Below are 20,983 nucleotides of genomic sequence, written 5' to 3' on the forward strand. Positions count from 1 at the left end.
AGCCAAGGCAGTTGTCGTCTTCTGGTCTTCCGCTGCAGGGGTTTTCAGCTGGGCAGTCCTTCTTCTTGTAGTTGCAGGAATCTACTTTTCTAGGGTTCAGGGTAGCCCTTAAATACTAAATTTAAGGGCGTGTTTAGGTCTGGGGGGTTAGTAGCCAATGGCTACTAGCCCTGAGGGTGGGTACACCCTCTTTGTGCCTCCTCCCAAGGGGAGGGGGTCACAATCCTAACCCTATTGGGGGAATCCTCCATCTGCAAGATGGAGGATTTCTAAAAGTTAGAGTCACTTCAGCTCAGGACACCTTAGGGGCTGTCCTGACTGGTCAGTGACTCCTCCTTGTTTTTCTCATTATCTTCTCCGGCCTTGCCGCCAAAAGTGGGGCCTGGCCGGAGGGGGCGGGCAACTCCACTAGCTGGAGTGTCCTGCTGGGTTGGCACAAAGGAGGTGAGCCTTTGAGGCTCACCGCCAGGTGTGACAATTCCTGCCTGGGGGAGGTGTTAGCATCTCCACCCAGTGCAGGCTTTGTTACTGGCCTCAGAGTGACAAAGGCACTCTCCCCATGGGGCCAGCAACATGTCTCGGTTTGTGGCAGGCTGCTAAAACTAGTCAGCCTACACAGATAGTCGGTTAAGTTTCAGGGGGCACCTCTAAGGTGCCCTCTGTGGTGTATTTTACAATAAAATGTACACTGGCATCAGTGTGCATTTATTGTGCTGAGAAGTTTGATACCAAACTTCCCAGTTTTCAGTGTAGCCATTATGGTGCTGTGGAGTTCGTGCTTGACAAACTCCCAGACCATATACTCTTATGGCTACCCTGCACTTACAATGTCTAAGGTTTTGTTTAGACACTGTAGGGGTACCATGCTCATGCACTGGTACCCTCACCTATGGTATAGTGCACCCTGCCTTAGGGCTGTAAGGCCTGCTAGAGGGGTGTCTTACCTATACTGCATAGGCAGTGAGAGGCTGGCATGGCACCCTGAGGGGAGTGCCATGTCGACTTACTCGTTTTGTCCTCACTAGCACACACAAGCTGGCAAGCAGGGTGTCTGTGCTGAGTGAGAGGTCTCCAGGGTGGCATAAGACATGCTGCAGCCCTTAGAGACCTTCCTTGGCATCAGGGCCCTTGGTACTAGAAGTACCAGTTACAAGGGACTTATCTGAATGCCAGGGTGTGCCAATTGTGGATACAATGGTACATTTTAGGTGAAGGAACACTGGTGCTGGGGCCTGGTTAGCAGGGTCCCAGCACACTTCTCAGTCAAGTCAGCATCAGTATCAGGCAAAAAGTGGGGGGTAACTGCAACAGGGAGCCATTTCTTTACACAAGCCCCCCCCAGCCCACAGGCCAGGAGACTCAGCCAACGCTGGAAGAGTCTTCCTAGTCTGTCAGGCGAGGAAGAGTAGAGGAAATGGCTGGTTTGTTGCAGGGCCTACTCTGCCTTACATCCTCCTGTTCAGGTCATTCCCTCTGGGGAACTGACCCACTTCCACAGTGATAGGACCTAGTCTGAACTGCCTCTTGTCTGTGCTTTTTATGTCTTCACCCATTCTCTCTATTTTGAGGTCAGAGGTATCCACCTCTGCTAATCTTATCTTAGCCAGGGTCACCCCTAGCTTACCCAAAGAGGTTACCCAGAGCTGGAGTAACCCCACCATGACCAACAGGGTCAGGGGGCCTAACTTGTTATTTGGCATGGGGTCAGACCACCATGCCAAGGATAGTGCAGCCATAAAGGCTAACACCCAGCAGAGGCCACTGACAGCTGTCAGTGCCCAGAACCACACCTTTAGCTCTTCACCTAAAAGGGAAGGGGCTAAGTTACAGGCTTCTTTGGGTTCAGGTTGCCTGTCTGCTGTATTAGAGTGGGGGGTTACCACATCTTGTAGTAAACACCCTTCTTCCACTCTTTCTTCTGTTAGCTGAGGAGCCACCCACTCAGGTTTAACAGTTGCCTGACTAGCCAGGACTTCTTGTGGGTCAGGTTGGACTTTATCAGGGCCATTTTTGGAGTTCTCCCCTACTGGAGCAGAATCTCCTTGGCTTGCTGTAACCTTGGCTAAAGGTTGTCCACCCTTCCTACTCTGTTTTCTTTTCTTCTTCTTCTGGGGTCTGCTTGCATTTACTGCAGAGGCAGGACTTCCAGAATCCTTGGGAGAGGACTGGCACTGGACCAGTTCCTCTCTTGGGCTCTGACTAACCTCTGGGTAGTCATTTCCAAGGAGACAATCAAGGGGGAGGTCTGTACTGACTACTACCCTTCTCCAGCTAAGAGTGCCACCCACTTCTATGGGCACTAAAGCCACAGGCCTCTTAGTGACCCTGTCTAGGCTAACTCTTACCCTGGCAGTCTCACCTGGGATGTACTGGTTTGAGAGCACCAGCCTGTCATGCACAATAGTGTGACTGGCACAAGTGTCTCTCAGGGCAGTGGTTGGGATTCCATTCACCAGTAGGTGGTGGAAGTGTCTACTTCCCTCTGGAATCTCCAACTCACCTGTTGGGCCCTGTTTCCAGTTGAAGGCTATGAAGACCTCCTCATCTGAGGAGTCATCTCCCATGGCTACACTGGTTACCCCTGGAATCTTGTTCTGGGGTTTGTTTTTGGGACAAGAAGTGTCCTTGGTGTGGTGCCCAGACTGTTTACAGTTGTGGCACCATGCCTTAGTGGCATCCCAGTTCTTACCCTGGTACCCACCTTTGTTTTGGGTTGTGTCTTGGGGCCCACCCACCTGTTCTGGTTTTTGGGGGCCTACAGAGGACTCTTTTTCTTTGTTTCTAGTGTCACCCACTTTCTCCTGGGGAGTTTTTGTAACCCCTTTCTTTTGGTCACCCCCAGTGGAAGTTTTGGTTACCCTAGTCTTGACCCAGTGGTCTGCCTTCTTTCCCAATTCTTGGGGAGAAATTGGACCTAGGTCTACCAGATACTGATGCAACTTTTCATTGAAGCAGTTACTTAAAATGTGTTCTTTCATAAACAAATTATAAAGCCCAACATAGTCACACACTTCATTTCCAGTTAACCAACCATCTAGTGTTTTTACTGAGTAGTCTACAAAGTCAACCCAGGTCTGGCTCGAGGATTTTTGAGCCCCCCTGAATCTAATTCTATACTCCTCAGTGGAGAATCCAAAGCCCTCAATCAGGGTACCCTTCATGAGGTCATAAGATTCTGCATCTTTTCCAGAGAGTGTGAGGAGTCTATCCCTACACTTTCCAGTGAACATTTCCCAAAGGAGAGCACCCCAGTGAGATCTGTTCACTTTTCTGGTTACACAAGCCCTCTCAAAAGCTGTGAACCATTTGGTGATGTCATCACCATCTTCATATTTTGTTACAAACCCTTTGGGGATTTTTAGGATGTCAGGAGAATCTCTGACCCTATTTAAGTTGCTGCCACCATTGATGGGACCTAGGCCCATCTCTTTCCTTTCCCTCTCTATGGCTAGGATCTGTCTTTCCAAAGCCAATCTTTTGGCCATCCTGGCTAACTGGATGTCCTCTTCACTGGGGCTATCCTCAGTGATTTCAGAGGTGTTGGTCTCTCCTGTGAGGGAACCAGCATCTCTGACTATTATTTTTGGAATCAGGGTTTGAGGGACCCTGTTCTCCCTAGATAGGACTGGTAGGGGGGAATTTTCCTCCAAGTCACTATCCTCTTCCTCTGAGTTGGCACCCTCAGAGGGGTTGGCCTTTTCAAACTCTGCCAAAAGCTCCTGGAGCTGTATTTTGGTAGGTTTGGGGCCCATTGTTATTTTCTTTATTTTACAGAGTGACCTTAGCTCCCTCATCTTAAGATGGAGGTAAGGTGTGGTGTCGAGTTCCACCACAGTCACATCTGTGCTAGACATTTTGCTTCTAAAAGTTGGAATACTTTTTAAGAATCTACAACTGGTTCTAGAATCTAATTCAAACTTTTACAAACTTTTAAACTCTAAAAGAAATGCTAAACAGGATCTAACACAAGGCCCTAGCAGGTCTTTTAAGAATTTAGAAAACTTTTCAAATTGCAAAAATCAATTTCTAATGACAATTTTGGAATTTGTCGTGTGATCAGGTATTGGCTGAGTAGTCCAGCAAATGCAAAGTCTTGTACCCCACCGCTGATCCACCAATGTAGGAAGTTGGCTCTGTATGTGCTATTTCAAAGTAAGGAATAGCATGCACAGAGTCCAAGGGTTCCCCTTAGAGGTAAAATAGTGGTAAAAATAGATAATACTAATGCTCTATTTTGTGGTAGTGTGGTCGAGCAGTAGGCTTATCCAAGGAGAAGTGTTAAGCATTTGTTGTACATACACAAGACAATAAATGAGGTACACACACTCAGAGACAAATCCAGCCAATAGGTTTTTATATAGAAAAATATCTTTTCTTAGTTTATTTTAAGAACCACAGGTTCAAATTCTACATGTAATATCTCATTAGAAAGGTATTGCAGGTAAGTACTTTAGGAACTTCAAATCATCAAAATTGCATGTATACTTTTCAAGTTATTCACAAATAGCTGTTTTAAAAGTGGACACAGTGCAATTTTCACAGTTCCTAGGGGAGGTAAGTATTTGTTAGGTTAACCAGGTAAGTAAGACACTTACAGGGCTTAGTTCTTGGTCCAAGGTAGCCCACCGTTGGGGGTTCAGAGCAACCCCAAAGTCACCACACCAGCAGCTCAGGGCCGGTCAGGTGCAGAGTTCAAAGTGGTGCCCAAAACACATAGGCTAGAATGGAGAGAAGGGGGTGCCCCGGTTCCGGTCTGCTTGCAGGTAAGTACCCGCGTCTTCGGAGGGCAGACCAGGGGGGTTTTGTAGGGCACCGGGGGGGACACAAGCCCACACAGAGATTTCACCCTCAGCGGCGCGGGGGCGGCCGGGTGCAGTGTAGAAACAAGCGTCGGGTTCGCAAGGTTAGTCTATGAGAGATCTCGGGATCTCTTCAGCGCTGCAGGCAGGCAAGGGGGGGGTTCCTCGGGGAAACCTCCACTTGGGCAAGGGAGAGGGACTCCTGGGGGTCACTTCTCCAGTGAAAGTCCGGTCCTTCAGGTCCTGGGGGCTGCGGGTGCAGGGTCTCTCCCAGGCGTCGGGACTTTAGGTTCAAAGAGTCGCGGTCAGGGGAAGCCTCGGGATTCCCTCTGCAGGCGGCGCTGTGGGGGCTCAGGGGGGACAGGTTTTGGTACTCACAGTATCAGAGTAGTCCTGGGGTCCCTCCTGAGGTGTTGGATCGCCACCAGCCGAGTCGGGGTCGCCGGGTGCAGTGTTGCAAGTCTCACGCTTCTTGCGGGGAGCTTGCAGGGTTCTTTAAAGCTGCTGGAAACAAAGTTGCAGCTTTTCTTGGAGCAGGTCCGCTGTCCTCGGGAGTTTCTTGTCTTTTCGAAGCAGGGGCAGTCCTCAGAGGATGTCGAGGTCGCTGGTCCCTTTGGAAGGCGTCGCTGGAGCAGGATCTTTGGAAGGCAGGAGACAGGCCGGTGAGTTTCTGGAGCCAAGGCAGTTGTCGTCTTCTGGTCTTCCGCTGCAGGGGTTTTCAGCTGGGCAGTCCTTCTTCTTGTAGTTGCAGGAATCTACTTTTCTAGGGTTCAGGGTAGCCCTTAAATACTAAATTTAAGGGCGTGTTTAGGTCTGGGGGGTTAGTAGCCAATGGCTACTAGCCCTGAGGGTGGGTACACCCTCTTTGTGCCTCCTCCCAAGGGGAGGGGGTCACAATCCTAACCCTATTGGGGGAATCCTCCATCTGCAAGATGGAGGATTTCTAAAAGTTAGAGTCACTTCAGCTCAGGACACCTTAGGGGCTGTCCTGACTGGTCAGTGACTCCTCCTTGTTTTTCTCATTATCTTCTCCGGCCTTGCCGCCAAAAGTGGGGCCTGGCCGGAGGGGGCGGGCAACTCCACTAGCTGGAGTGTCCTGCTGGGTTGGCACAAAGGAGGTGAGCCTTTGAGGCTCACCGCCAGGTGTGACAATTCCTGCCTGGGGGAGGTGTTAGCATCTCCACCCAGTGCAGGCTTTGTTACTGGCCTCAGAGTGACAAAGGCACTCTCCCCATGGGGCCAGCAACATGTCTCGGTTTGTGGCAGGCTGCTAAAACTAGTCAGCCTACACAGATAGTCGGTTAAGTTTCAGGGGGCACCTCTAAGGTGCCCTCTGTGGTGTATTTTACAATAAAATGTACACTGGCATCAGTGTGCATTTATTGTGCTGAGAAGTTTGATACCAAACTTCCCAGTTTTCAGTGTAGCCATTATGGTGCTGTGGAGTTCGTGCTTGACAAACTCCCAGACCATATACTCTTATGGCTACCCTGCACTTACAATGTCTAAGGTTTTGTTTAGACACTGTAGGGGTACCATGCTCATGCACTGGTACCCTCACCTATGGTATAGTGCACCCTGCCTTAGGGCTGTAAGGCCTGCTAGAGGGGTGTCTTACCTATACTGCATAGGCAGTGAGAGGCTGGCATGGCACCCTGAGGGGAGTGCCATGTCGACTTACTCGTTTTGTCCTCACTAGCACACACAAGCTGGCAAGCAGGGTGTCTGTGCTGAGTGAGAGGTCTCCAGGGTGGCATAAGACATGCTGCAGCCCTTAGAGACCTTCCTTGGCATCAGGGCCCTTGGTACTAGAAGTACCAGTTACAAGGGACTTATCTGAATGCCAGGGTGTGCCAATTGTGGATACAATGGTACATTTTAGGTGAAGGAACACTGGTGCTGGGGCCTGGTTAGCAGGGTCCCAGCACACTTCTCAGTCAAGTCAGCATCAGTATCAGGCAAAAAGTGGGGGGTAACTGCAACAGGGAGCCATTTCTTTACACCCACCTCCTAGACACACAATGCTCCTTTTTTGGTCACTTTGCCTATGACTCAGTGTTCTATGCTGGTTTCTTCCAGGACTCACAAGGGGTGGCAATCCTGTTGCAATCCTGTTGCACAAAGTCTTACTGTTGGTAGTCTCCACCTCTCACATGGACCCCCAAGGGAGAAAAATAGGTATTGAGGGCTGCAGTGATGTCTGAAACTATAACTTCATATTGACCTATGCCCACCAGCAGAGTTTGCAGTCGACACTACAAATGCTTCAAGATCTCCTAGTGGCCCTTCTCCTAGGGACAGCTGTGACAGAGGGTGACCTAAATGAGGTCCCCAACCCTGTGTTAGACACCTCTGGGCCTCCTTAACCAGACAACTGTGCACGCTCCTCCCAACTCTCATTGTGGGCTGATGTGATGGGCCAATGTGACGCATGGAGATTATGGCACCCCTCTAGATGGACTTATACCCATGCAACTGCAGCACATAAAAAGATGTCTTGAATCAATCAGCTCTGTCTTCCATCCACTACCTTTCTCTTCCTGAAGCGAGTTCAGATCTTCCCCTCAACAACTCCAACCTTGCCCCTCTTCTCCGAGAGATGGTACCCGTTCAAGAACCCTTATGACCTATGTGGTGCCTCAATGCCTGGCACCTGTGGACCAGGGCTGTCCTGACTTTGTAGGGGAGGCAAATGGAAACTTAATTGCAATACTGTTCGCTCAGCTAGGACCCTGTGGGCATCCAGCAAGCCCACACTTAGAAACCTGATCAAGGGATACTCTAGGGGTAAAGAAGCATGTCACCTGGCGGAGGTGACAAAGTTGGAGACCAGGATTCCATATTTTGAGCATCAGGCACATTGATGCCCCTCTGGAGATATCAATCGACTATTGGTACAGGTGAAATCTACACTAAAGCAGATTTCATAAGAGGAAGCTGGGCAATGTTGGAAGGCATCGACCCAGTGGGTCTATAAATATGGAGACAAGTCTAGTAAACTCCTGTACTGGCTGCTGACTAGAGATGAGTCATCCAGAATTATATCATCTATCCGTGATGTTCACGGTGTCCTCCATGAATGTGCACCCGAGGTTGCCCAAGTCTTTGCAGATTACTACCAAACACTATACACAGTGACACATGTGCCTCCGTGGGAGCTTGAATCTCTATTATTAGAGAAGATCCACCTGCCCTCAATACCCCCATATCTGGCCTGAGACCTTAACCAACCGCTCACAGCTAAGGAAATTAATGAAGCCATATCAGACCTGACCCTAGGTAAGACTCCTGATCGACTTATGATTGAATTACTTAAACGTTATTGGTCCCTTCTTCCTCATCTTTTAGCTCTGGATGCTGAGGCAGCAGACCAAGGATTGTTCCCCTCAGAACATGACGTAGCCATGTTGTCATAAAACCTAAGGCAGGTCAACCATGCGGACCGATGCTCCTCGCATAAATCTACCTCACTTTAAAACGCCAACATCAAGATGTTTGTCAGGGTCTTAGACTCTTGACTGAGCCAACTTGTTCTATCTCAACCAGAGTGTCTTAGTAGCCCACTGGCTTTGTTCCTAATTGATTTTGAGAAGGCCTATGATACCACTGGATGGGCCTTTTTATAAAGCTCTGCTGGGACGCACAAGCTTTGGGTCTTTCTTCTGTATTTTCGTTGGCCTCTTATACGCTACCTCTAACACTCGGGTCTGGGTTAACAGAGTCCTTTTCCCTCCTTTTGCTATTGGTAGAGACACACAGCAGAGCTACCCCCTGTCACCATTATTGTTCGCCTTGGTGATTGAACCTTTAGTGTGCATAATTAGATGCGATAGCCAAACTTGGGGATTGTCCTTCGGGTGGAGGGGTCGGGAGACCCTGAGGAGTGCTTAACTCTCCATGAGGATGATATGCTGCTATTTCCTGGAGATCCACAGTCATCAGACCCAAGATGCCTTGAGATCCTTCACCTCTAGGGAGAGGGCACTGGCCTGCGGGCCAATATCACCATGTATCTGTTGGTAGCGGTTGAAGGGAATACAGGCAGACATTCTTGGTATCTCATAATCCGGATGCACCATTTCACCTTTAAATAGCTATTTATGTCTTCCGCATCCCAGATCTGGCATGGAATCTTACGTTCCAGCCACTTATGACTGGCCTGATTAAGGATCTGTGGAAGAGGGATCAGTTACCTTTACACCCCTCGGCATGTGTAGCGTTGTTTAAAAATATGGGGGTCATTCCGACTCCCGCCCGCTGCGGTCACCGCGCGCCCGGCGGGAGCCGCCAGAATACCGTTCCGCGGTCGAAAGACAGCGGCGGTAATTCTGACTTTCCCGCTGGGCTGGCGGGCGGCCGCCTTCAGACCGCCCGCCAGCCCACCGGGAAAGAGGCTTCCACGATGAAGCCGGCTCGGAATCGAGCCGGCGGAGTGGAAGCTGTGCGACGGGTGCAGTTGCACCCGTCGCGTATTTCACTGTCTGCGCAGCAGACAGTGAAATACATTTAGGGGCCCTCTTACGGGGGCCCCTGCAGTGCCCATGCCATTGGCATGGGCACTGCAGGGGCCCCCAGGGGCCCCGCGACCCCCCTACCGCCATCCGGTTCCCGGCGGGAGAACCGCCGGGAACTGGATGGCGGTAGGGGGGGTCGGAATCCGCTCGGCGGCGCAGCTAGCTGCGCCGCCTTGGAGGATTCCAATGGGCGGCGGTACACTGGCGGGAGACCGCCAGTGTTGCCGGTCCGACCGCGGCTTTACCGCTGCGGTCGGAATGCCCATTGGAGCACCGCCGGCTTGTCGGCGGTGCTCCCGCGGTCCACCAACCCGGCGGTCATTGACCGCCGCGGTTGGAATGAGGGCCTATGTGTCTTCCACGATTCCTGTATGTCCTTGCAAACTTTCTGCATCCGATTCCTTGAAAATGGTTTCAGATGCTGACCTCGAAGATCATTGTCTTTTTCTGGTCAAGGGTCACCACTGAGTGGTTTTTCTCAATGCCAGGAAATCTCCTTATGATTGAGGACTGGGAATAACAGACCTTTATGACTATTAGCTCGCTGCACAAATGGAAGCAAGAAATAATTTGTTTAAGGGGGATGGGACGACCTCACCTACCAGGTAGAGTTGCACCTCTTGGGCCTAGGTAATCTCCTAGGATTGAGTGACAGAGCCCAAATTCCTCAATCTCTCCCTGATTGCACCCTGGTGACCATGCTCTGTTGGAGGGTAGCACTTTGTTTAATTAATTGAGATTGTAAACTCACTGAGCATACGCCATTATGGCCCACTACATGGTTAGACCTAGTGGCGGGCCTGCGAGGCTTTACATATTAGGACAAAATAGGGATTAAGGGGTGGGTTTAAGAGCCCCTTGCAATAATTTAACTCTGCCTTAGCGTGATATTTACAAAGTGGTGCAAATCAGGCATTGCGCCACTTTATAATCCTTTCCTTCACATTATGCATGCACCATGTATAATGTATTCAAAGGGGGGTTCCAGCGCAAGAAGGGCTGCAAAAATGGCGCAATGAAATCTACAAGATTTCATTGCACCATTTTTGGTGTCATTTTTAATCATTAATTAATGGGCGTCTTTGCACTTTGCTCCACTAGTGTAAAAAATGTTATGCTAGAGCAAGGCGCCACAAAAGTGCCTAATACCGCCATGGAGTGCAGTATCATAAATATGGCACACACATAATGAGGTTAGGGGACGCAAACATTTTCCAAAGTATAATGGGAACTCCAGTGATTAAATATACATATTATATAAGCTGTTGCCATGTTTCATTATTTTTATCATGTGGAAAAGGTGTTTGAACAACACCTTCACCCCCGTGTTTCGTACAAGTGATAGTCACTTATTACAGATATACATTATTCAAAATGAATTAGCAACACTTGGATTTTTAAATCAATGTTTAAGTGTATGTTTATGACTGCTTTTGCGATTCACGAATTCTATTTGGAGTCCACAGGGAAGCCGTGCGTGATGCAAGGTTACATACGGATTTGTGAGGAGTTCGAAGTTTAGTATTCAATCAGTTACTGTTGAATGAGGTTCTCCAAGGCAGGGAACTCCCCGCAGGGGGATTAGATTTTGCGGTGCAAATGCACTTTTTTGGCACATTTTATTAATGATTTTTTCTCTGTGGGGACAATGGGGAAGCCCCGTGCACCAAACTCTACTACATGTTGGAGTGATCCATTTACATTCCCAGACTGGCAAAGGATTAACGTCAGCATTTGGCTGGAGTAAAATTATGACCAGACTTGTAAGTGGAATGATAGGAGTATATCAATCGCCACAAATGTACTAGTTTGTGGGTGTTCACTAACCTCCATGGCAAGCCTTGAAACACTGAGGAATGCCCTTAATCCACCTCTATAACTGGGTTGAATGGTGAGAAGAACTCCGCACTGGTGGCGGAGATCTCGGTGTATGTAACATGGCTTTTGTCTCCCAGGTTTCCCTGTATGAATTTGTGGCAGGTGTGAGCTGAAGTCGGTCATAAACTTATGTTTATGACCAAATTTACCTTCGTGAAAGGGCAATTTCAGTTATTACAGGTGAACATAACTACTACTTTTTAAATCTTTTTTACTACCCTTAAGATTTATGAATACACTTCTAGTTGGCATTTAGACAGGGAGAACCATTAAATTATCACAGTTTTTGATGTAAATAATTTAGGTTCTTTTTAATTAGCAGTTTTTTTTTTCACTTAAGATAACATAAATGATTATCCTACTCAAAACGTAGGTGATATCTAAAATTAGCATCAGTGTTGTGTTGCTATACTTTTCTTGGCATTATTATGGAAATTTAGGGAAGACTATTATTGTGCTATCTTCAGGGCTAAGGGTATGTGACTCTGGGAAGATTAAGGACCAAAGGTCATATAATATCACTTCTGTTGAGGGCACTGAAGTCAAAGGGAGTGTGATGTCACTTCCGCTACTCCTGACATTTTGATGACTCTGTGTCCATGACATTCTTTTTCTTCTATACACCACTCAAATCCGGTTCACTACTTGTGTGCAGCATGAGTTTTTCCCTTCCGAGTGTGTTTTCCTGTACAGTTTTTGTCAGATATAAGATGGCACACTTAAAGGCTGATTACGGCCTTGGCGGATGGGATACTCCGTCACAAACATGGCTGATATCCTGTCCACTGTATTACAAGTTCCATTATATCCTACGTATGACAGAGTATCCCACCAAACAAGGTCATAAGCAGGCCCTTAGTGGGGGCAAAAAATGTGGATTTTTTGGCTTGTGTACCTCATAATGGAGAAAAACACTTGTAAACTCTGTGTTACCGTCAAGTCCAGTATTGGACTGGAATTTCCTGCAGTGTGGTACTGCCATGTGTGCCAGCTAGAAAGGGCCAGTGTGTTGCCTACTTTTCGTCCAGTGGACCATGATGGAAGCAAAAAGATGCCCAAACACTTTCAAGCTGGCCCGTCTGGCAGTTCTAGACTTTCCAAAATTCTGGTCTGATACTGGCAAAAGTGCTGGAACTGTACACTCACTTACTACTGCACCCTGAAGTATCTCAAATTGCAGGTGTGTGAATATCACACCAAATTAGTACATGAGTTAGAATGATCCCCTTGGGGGCCTATCACCTCCTCAAAAACTTGAGGCAGAGCCGCAAATCAGAAGGGAGGATATTTACAAAAACAAGTATAAAAGTGATGGACATTAGTAATTGAGCACAAAATGAGTGTGTGGGTCGCATTGAAGTCACCAATTTACTCTACTGGCATGTGAACTGTTAGACTGCATAACATAATGCAGGTTGGATTTTGTCAGAGCCATGCGGAAACGTGTTACAAAACATGTATTATTCTCCGTGTGGGAGGAGTGGTTCTAAAGATTTTTATTTATTTGTATCCGTGTGTGCCAGGGCACAAGTCCTAAAAAAATGATTGAGGGGACTAACCAAGTTACACAATATACCAGTGACATGGCGCATGATTTCACATCTTGTGACATCACAAATGGCAATACAGGAAGTGACATTACAAACAATAACCTCACAGGAAGTGACATCACAAGAAGTGACATCTGATCTTAAGACCTCACACATATACTGTATTTAGCAGACCTGTAAGGAGTATATTTGAGCGAATTACCAGATTTAACAAATTAAATCTTGCTTAGGGTTTGTGCCAAAAAAATGTGACCCAACTCTGGAGCAACATCTGGGACTCAGTTTCAACATTCATTTTTTAAAATCTCTGCCACAAAGAAATTGCCACAAGGAGAAACTTGGCAATAAATCTGTTCTGCTTATTTGGTTGCACAGACAGAATTTAAAAAAATATTATGGTGTTGAGGCACCTGCTGCAGTGCGCTTCTTGTGCCCCATAAGTATCAAGGAATAATAATTATGGTACAATAATTCTGGTGACTAACACATTTGCTGGAGAAATGTGTGTTGTGTCTAATCAGTTTTGAATCAAAGTAGCATAGATGGTTAAATTTCATAAACTGTAATACTAATTTAGGGCAGTGAGCTATGAAGGACATAGGGCTCCTACACCTTGTAACCCTCACTATTCTATGTAACACGTCCTGTACATAGATTTATACATTTATGATTTATTGTCAGTGTATAATGTGTGCTTATGATGTTCAGCGCTCTGAGGCCCTGCTTTGCAACAAGCAGCATTCTAAAAGAAGTAAAACAAAATAGTGCTATTCAAATTGCTATTTGAACAGAGTAGCATATCTGACATTCTTAATGTGCATGCATTTCTCAAATACCAGGCCTGGCCAAAATCAAAATCATGCCCTTCTAACCACAAACCGTGAGCCTTTGTTTTCCCTCCATTGCAGCTAGGTGTGGGGCTCCTGATAGCTCAAGCAAGAACAAAAGGAAGCCCGTTGGCCACTTCGGCCTCTGTTTTTTCCCCAGCTAAAATGTAAAGTAAAAAAGCCCCTTCGCCGCCGCCTGCACGTTGCTGCTCAGAAGGAAAGCAGACAACGTGCAGGCGCTGCTGAACTCGTCGCGGTGTTTAAGCATTACACCGGACGAGATAAACATATTACAGTATGGCACAACTACTTAGCAGGATGTCCACATACTTCTCCTATGCCCTGAGCGTGAACGATACATCTTGGTGAGTTTTTTAGGAGTGGTATGCTCTATGCAGACAGTGAAAGTGTGTGTTTACAGCGTGCATTGTGGATACTTATTTTACTTGTTCGCAGACTTTCTTCCATTCTGCAAATGTCAAATCGTTGGGGCATATGCATTTCAAGGATCCCGGGCCGATTAGTAGTATTTCCCTATCAGTCATTAAGGCTGCTTACAGATGGGCATATAGCTGCCAAGTTTCAAAGATCCGTGTGTGCTGCACCAGTCCAGGTTTTTTCCTTTGAATTCGGGTGATTATAGTCTTGTTTTATAATGGAATAAATGAAACTACAAGTCCCAGAATTCAAAGGAAAAACCTGGTCTGGAGCAGCATATCATGCACGGACCTAAGAAACGTGACAAGGCTGTGGGCAGTCAATCGGCTGGTTGTGCTAACAATTGCGGCACAGGTGTGTGTCCCTACGGCCAGTCAGCAAATGTGGGCCAGATCATATGGCAGTATGCGCTAGCTTGCATACTGTAAAAACTGTCCTCCTGGTATCACCCCAAAAAAACTCCTGAGCGTGTGCAAAGGCTATGCATCTGTTGTTGAAATAGATCACAAACGTGTTCGCCATATGCCATAGTAAACATCTTTATGAATTTTGTAATATGGTTTCAGGAACCTCAAGGGCATACGCTATGCAAATGCGGGTCCCGGGGGGGTCGAGGAGGAACGAGGAGTACCCCTCCGGGGATCTTTGGGAGAGATGGTATCTCCCTGGACTCGGTTGGGCAGTGGGACTGCTTATCTGTGTGGGCGGGGACGGCTATAAAGCCGGACATTTTGTGGGTCCTGGCACCATTTTATGAAGGTGACCTGGTGGCCTGGGTGGGATAGTTTGGCAGGGTTTTTCCTTTGTTAATTTGGTACGGTTGGCTCGTTGGTTTCAGGGCTTACTGGTACGCTCAATATAAAAAAAAAAAAAAAAAAAAAAAAACGTGCAGCGGAGGAAAGCGGAGTTTAGGACAGGTTTTGTGAGGGCACTTACGCTAGGTCGTAGTTCTAGTTCGCAGCACCTTCACGGCTTCTGGGCAGGAGTCGAGACATGGCACAAGACGAGCAGGTACGGGCGGCGCTGGCACTGCTGCGGCAGGCCGGCCGGCTGGATCTGGTGAAAGAGGAGGCTCTGGCGCCTGGGCACCCGGCGCGCAGAGCCTCCGCCGGCGTCGCAGCGGCGGTTGTGGCATGTTCGCCTCCGCGCGCTGGAGCCGCGTCCCTACAGGTAAGGAGGGGTGGGAAGGGGGTGGGCGGCCCGAGTAAGGTGGGCGAGGCCGCGGAGGGACAGAGGCGGGACGTAAAGAGAAATGGGAGAGGCCGTGGTCCGAGGGCCTCTCCGGGGGCAGGGCGGCCTCGGGCAGCGCCGCGGCAGCGTGATTTGGGGCGCATGGGGAAAGGTGCCCCGTTGGTAGCGCGCTCGCCCGGCAAGGCGGGTGTTTTAAGGAGCAAGGGAAAGGCCGGCGGGCCCAAGGCTTGTGGTTTTGCAGAAGGAGAGGTGGCTGGGAAGGGGCTGAATAGGGGCTTTTTTCTTTTGGGTTCCAGTGAACCTGACGCTTCTCGAAGGGATATTACGGCAGTGTCTGAGGGGGATGGGGGCGAGAGTACGGTGGGCGGAGCTCAAGGTACTAAAGACCCTAGAGTTCCTGTATCTGTTAAATGGCCGACTATGCTGCAATGGAGCAGCAGTGAGGAGGAAGGGGATTACGAGCTTGCAGTGAGCGAGGAGGAGTGTATTGGCGGGCCGGTCAGGGGTGTCAGGAGGGTGTACGAGGGTCCTGGCAAGAGGAAGGCAGTGGGGGGTCTCAAAGGTCAAGGAAGGGGCGCCCAAGCATCAGGGGAAAGGGGTTCTTCGGGAGTAGGGGTAGTCGAGGTTGATTCACCTTATGGCACACCGGACCTTCTATGGCAGGACTCATTGGATTTTGACGAAGGGCACCCAGGCGAGCTCGGTGCGGCTCTGTCACCCTGGGAAGAAGGGAAGGCGAGGCCTGGTGCGGCCGGCCGGATTACATCTGCAGGATGGCGAGGAGATCCTTGCGAGGCTGCGGAAGGTCCTTCAGGGTGGTGTGGCGGAGTGGGTGTGGCGCCCCCCAACGCCGGCACCCGGGGAGACCAACGTCCGGGCCCTTCAGGTATGCGTGGACAGCGGGAGGTGGGGTCGACGAGCTGCGCGCTTTGCAGTACGTGCGTGAGGAGTGGTGCGGGGAGTGCGGTCGGATCACGCGGGGGGGTCAGAGGTGAGCTTTGAGGAAGGTGAGTTGGTGGACAGTGAGGCTGAGATTGAGTGGTGGGAGCACGGGAAGGGGCGGGGGGACGTTAACCCTGTCCCTAAGTCGTTGCAGGTTGAAAAAGGCGGACGGGGGACGCGGCCTGTAGTGGAGGTGCGGTCGGTTACGGAGCGGCCGCCGCTGCTCTCGCCAGGTAAGGAGATGGCTTGTTCCAGGGTTTCTGTGGCTTCAGAGGCGAGAGAGGGTTCTGTGCGCCTGGTGAAAGGAGTGTACGTGCAAGACACTGGGATGAGCACGGAGATGGGTGCGGCAAAGGACGCGGATCGGGAAAAAGGGTGTAGCGTCGGAGCTTCGAGGGATACGCAACGGCAAGGGGGTGAGGGGAAATTGGAGAAGGAAGGGGAGCCAGTCCCCAAGAAAGTCAAGATGCCATATATGGGCACGGCGAAGCCTTTGGGGGCGCACCTGATGCAATCCACGAAAGAAAAGATTTGGAAAGGGGAATACGTGGATGTGTTGAAATTGCTGCATCGTGAGGTGCGGGCAAAAGAGGGCTCTAAGGAAGAGGAATGGGAGCTCTCCAAGAGGCCTAGGGTGCCGGTTAATATTGAAAACTGGACAGCCGCCTTTTTAATTTTTGCCAGTGTATACTGTGAGCGTTTTCCAGAGAGGGCCGTGTCTTTGTTTAAATACATGAACATTATCAAGAAAGCTCACCTTAATTATTGGGGCTACGCGTGGAGGCAATATGACGAGGAGTTCCGGGCACGCATGGCGGCGGACTCTGAGGTTCAGTGGGGTGAGATTGACTCAGATTTGTGGCAACACACCATGGGCCCCGCAAAGTTTGGGAAAACAGTTTTTACGGCGAGCGGTTTGCCAATAACTTATCGGCCCTTTCGAGAGCGCCCCACCCAAGGGGTGGGGTCTGGGGGCTCTAGCCCAGGGAGAGCTAGCAACTCGGGATCCGGTCGTTCGGGGGCGTGTTGGGACTATAACAAAGGAATGTGCACTAGAGAATACTGTAAGTTCCGGCACGAATGCTCGAAGTGCACAGGACGGCATCCAGTCATATCTTGCAGCGGACAGCAGAGTACGGCCAGCGCCAGTGGGGCACAGGCGCAGCTCGGGGGCAGCGGTCAAAACACAATGTATGGGGGCAGGGATGGTCAGCGACAGCGGCAAGGGGTTGTGGGAAAGGGCTCATACACCGGTTAAGGTGGAGCGGCTTGAATTTTACTTGGCGCGGTATGACAGAGTGGGTGACGGGGAGGTGCTGCTGCGGGGGTTCCGGGACGGGTTTCTTCTGGGGTATGAGGGGCCTCGGGTGCCTCGGTGGGCAGAGAATCTGCGTTCGGTACGAGGTAAGGAGGAGTTGGTATCGCAAAAATTGGCGAAAGAAGTGGCAGAGGGGCGCATGGCTGGCCCTTTTCCAGATTGGCCGATGCCGAACCTCATTGTGTCGCCTATCGGGGTGGTGCCCAAGAAAGAGAGCGGCCAGTTTAGGATGATCCATCACCTATCATGGCCGGAAGGGTCGTCGGTCAATGACTTCATACCGGAAGCGTACACTAAGGTGTCTTACGCATCCGTGGACGTGGCGGTCGCTATGGTCGAGCAGCTGGGTCAAGGGGCGTTGATGGCGAAGACGGACATTAAGTCAGCTTTTAGGCTGCTTCCCGTCCACCCGGCAGACTTTGAGTTGTTGGGCATCCAATTTCAGGGAGAGTGGTTTGTTGACAAGGCTCTTCCCATGGGGTGCTCGAGCTCCTGTGCACTTTTTGAAAGTTTTAGTACGGCCTTACAGTGGATTTTTGTGAATTTAACGGGTCACCAAGGGGTGACACATTATTTGGATGATTTCTTCTTTGCGGCACCGGCGGCCAGCCCGCGTTGTGCGGCGGTGCTAGGCCAATTTGTGGAACTTATGGGAGACCTTGGCGTGCCGTTGGCTCCCGATAAGACAGTGGGGCCATGTGCGGCGCTGTCCTTTTTGGGAATTGAATTGGACACATTGGCAGGTATGGCGCAATTGCCGGTGGACAAAAAACGGGACATGGTGAGCAGGATCAATGAAATGTTGCGCAAGCGGAAGGTGACGGTGCGGGATGTACAGATTTTGTTGGGTCATCTCAATTTTGCCTGTCGGGTGGTCAGGGCGGGGCGGACGTTTTGCAGACGGTTAGCGTTGGCGTTATCCGGTCGGGTGCTGCCACATCATCACGTGCGGTTGCGGGTGGGGGTGCGCGAGGACCTGCGGATGTGGGTAAGGTTCTTGTAGTCGTTTAACGGCATCCCCTTGAGAGTGTGGAGAGACTGCGAGTGGGATGTACAGTTGTTCTCTGATGCGGCGGGGTCGTCGGGTTTCGGTCTGTATTGGGATGGTCGCTGGTGTGCAGAGGAATGGCCGAGTGAGTGGAAAAATGGGGGTCGCAGTATTGCGTTTTTGGAGCTCTTTCCGCTGGTGGTAGCTGTGTGTTTGTGGGGATCGGAACTTCGGCACTCAAGGGTTTTGTTTCGGGTGGACAACTTTGCGGTGGTGCAGATGGTTAACCAGCAAACTGCTCGGGAGGCACAAGTTTTGCAATTGATGCGCGTGTTTGTGTTGCAATGCCTGAGAAATGATGTTTACTTCAGGGCGAGGCATGTGCCGGGCGCTCACAATGACATTGCGGATGCTTTATCTCGTTTCCAGTGGGGCCGGTTCCATGGATTAACCACGGGGGTGGCACTGCGTCGAATTCGCATGCCCGTTTCGATGTGGCGAGTAGGCACGGCAGGATGCTACGACTGGTTTTGAATTCCTTGGCAGCGTCTACGAGGAAGGCTTATATGAGAGCCTGGGAAGAGTTTCTGGTATCCGGGGCACGGCGACGGGTGAGACAGGAGGAGGTCGTTGAGGACATAGTGCAATTCATTATGAGTTTGATCGAAAAAGGTCAAACAAGAGTTACGATATCGGGTAAGTTAGCGTCCCTGGGGTTTATGGGTAAGCTTTTGTGAGGGTACCCTCCATCTGCGGGTGAGTTGGGTCAGAGGATTCTCGATGGATGGGAAAAGAAAAGAGGGGTTACTGGTCGAGTGCGTCGTCCACTTTCGGTGGCGCTGCTAAAGCGTCTGTTCCCGATTTTGGGGGACATATGCCACAATGAGCGCGAGGCACTGCTTTTCCGGACGTTGATGTCCTGGCTGTTTTTCGGAGCTTTCAGGGTTTCGGAGTTACTCGGACTGCCGAGGCGTTCGGGCATTCGAGGGAGCGAGGTTCAACCGGTGGCGGATGGGTTGGTTTTGAGCATTAGAAGGTCGAAAACTGACCAAAAAGGGGTTGGGGCGTCTGTTTTCCTTCGACGCTATCCAGCGCGAGCTATCTGTCCAGGGTTTTTGGAAATGAAACTGCGTGAGGAGGGTGGTCCGTCTCATGGTCCGGTCTTCCGTCATGGCGACGGTTCGCGGGTATCAGCATCTCAGCTTTTAGGAGTGCTACGGAAGGGTTTGATTCGTTTGGGGATGGATGCTTCTCAGTTTGGAACTCATTCCTTTCGAATTGGGGTTGCGACGGAAGCAGGAAATAAAGGTTGGGGTCGGGAGGAATTGAAGGCTTTGGGTAGCTGGCGGTCGGATTGTTATCGGAGGTATGTGAGAGGTGTGGAGCCGGGTTTGTAAGGGATATGCGCTTTAATTCTTTTTTCTTTTTCAGGTGTGGTCCGTGGTCCTGAGGCGGAGTATATGACCATATGGGTGATCGGCCACTCTTTCATAAAATGGGCTCAGCGACAAGCAAGGAGGACTGCACTGGGGGATAACTTAGGACTGGATCCGGCGAGATACCACGTCCTTTGGTTTGGGAAAGGGGGAATGAAATGGGGGGAGCTTTTGCCACGACTGCAGAGGATCAAAGGGAGGGGTCATTATGCGGATGTGGTATGTGTTCATTTGGGTGAAAATTACTTAGTAGTTAACACAGGGCTTAACCTTTTAAAGGTTATGAAGCGAGAGCTGCAGGTCTTGTTGGAACAGTGGAAAGGCTGTCATGTCGTTTTCACGAGTTTTGTTCCGCGGCGGGTTTGGCGTGGGGCAAGGAAGCCTGGGGCCATAGAACGGGCCAGGAGAAAATTGAACAAAGAGATGAAAGGGTTCTGCGCGGAAAAAGGGATTACTTTTTTGGAGCATGCTGATTTGCGCTTCGAGGACGCAGAGTTTTTTCGGGACGATGGGGTGCATCTTTCATTTGTAGGGATGGAGTTGTATTTGTTACAGCTGAAGGAGCAGGTTAAAGCCCTATTCAAGGAACCCTAGGGGGGGGCAGGAAAAGCTGGGGACTTTTCCTGCTGGCGGTGGCAGCTGCAGGGCAGCTATTAAAAGCTTGGGTGGAGGACGGAGTTGGCAGGGCAATTTAGGTATTAGAGGGGGAAGGAGCATTACTCAGACATGACAGGCAGGGGACTGCTCATTAGCGGACAGGTTCAAATGTAGAGGGTAGGACGGGGAAATTAAAGAAACGAGAGGAGGGGGGAGGGTGGGGTAGGGGAGGGGGAGGGACAGGGGTCAGGTTATTTCATTGTCTACTGAGGTTTTAGTTTTGTAAGGCAAAGGCCAAGGGGGGTACTTAGTCAGGGGCACCTGTTCCAATAAAGCGGCCTTTTGCACACAATTTTATCGAGTCCTATGCATTCATTCTCTCCCAATGCGGGTCCCGGGGGGGTCGAGGAGGAACGAGGAGTACCCCCCCGGGGATCTTTGAGAGAGATGGTATCTCCCTGGACTCGGTTGGGCAGTGGGACTGCTTATCTGTGTGGGCGGGGAC

This window comes from Pleurodeles waltl, chromosome 5 (genome assembly GCF_031143425.1).
Source record: "Pleurodeles waltl isolate 20211129_DDA chromosome 5, aPleWal1.hap1.20221129, whole genome shotgun sequence".
Lineage (NCBI taxonomy): Eukaryota > Metazoa > Chordata > Amphibia > Caudata > Salamandridae > Pleurodeles > Pleurodeles waltl.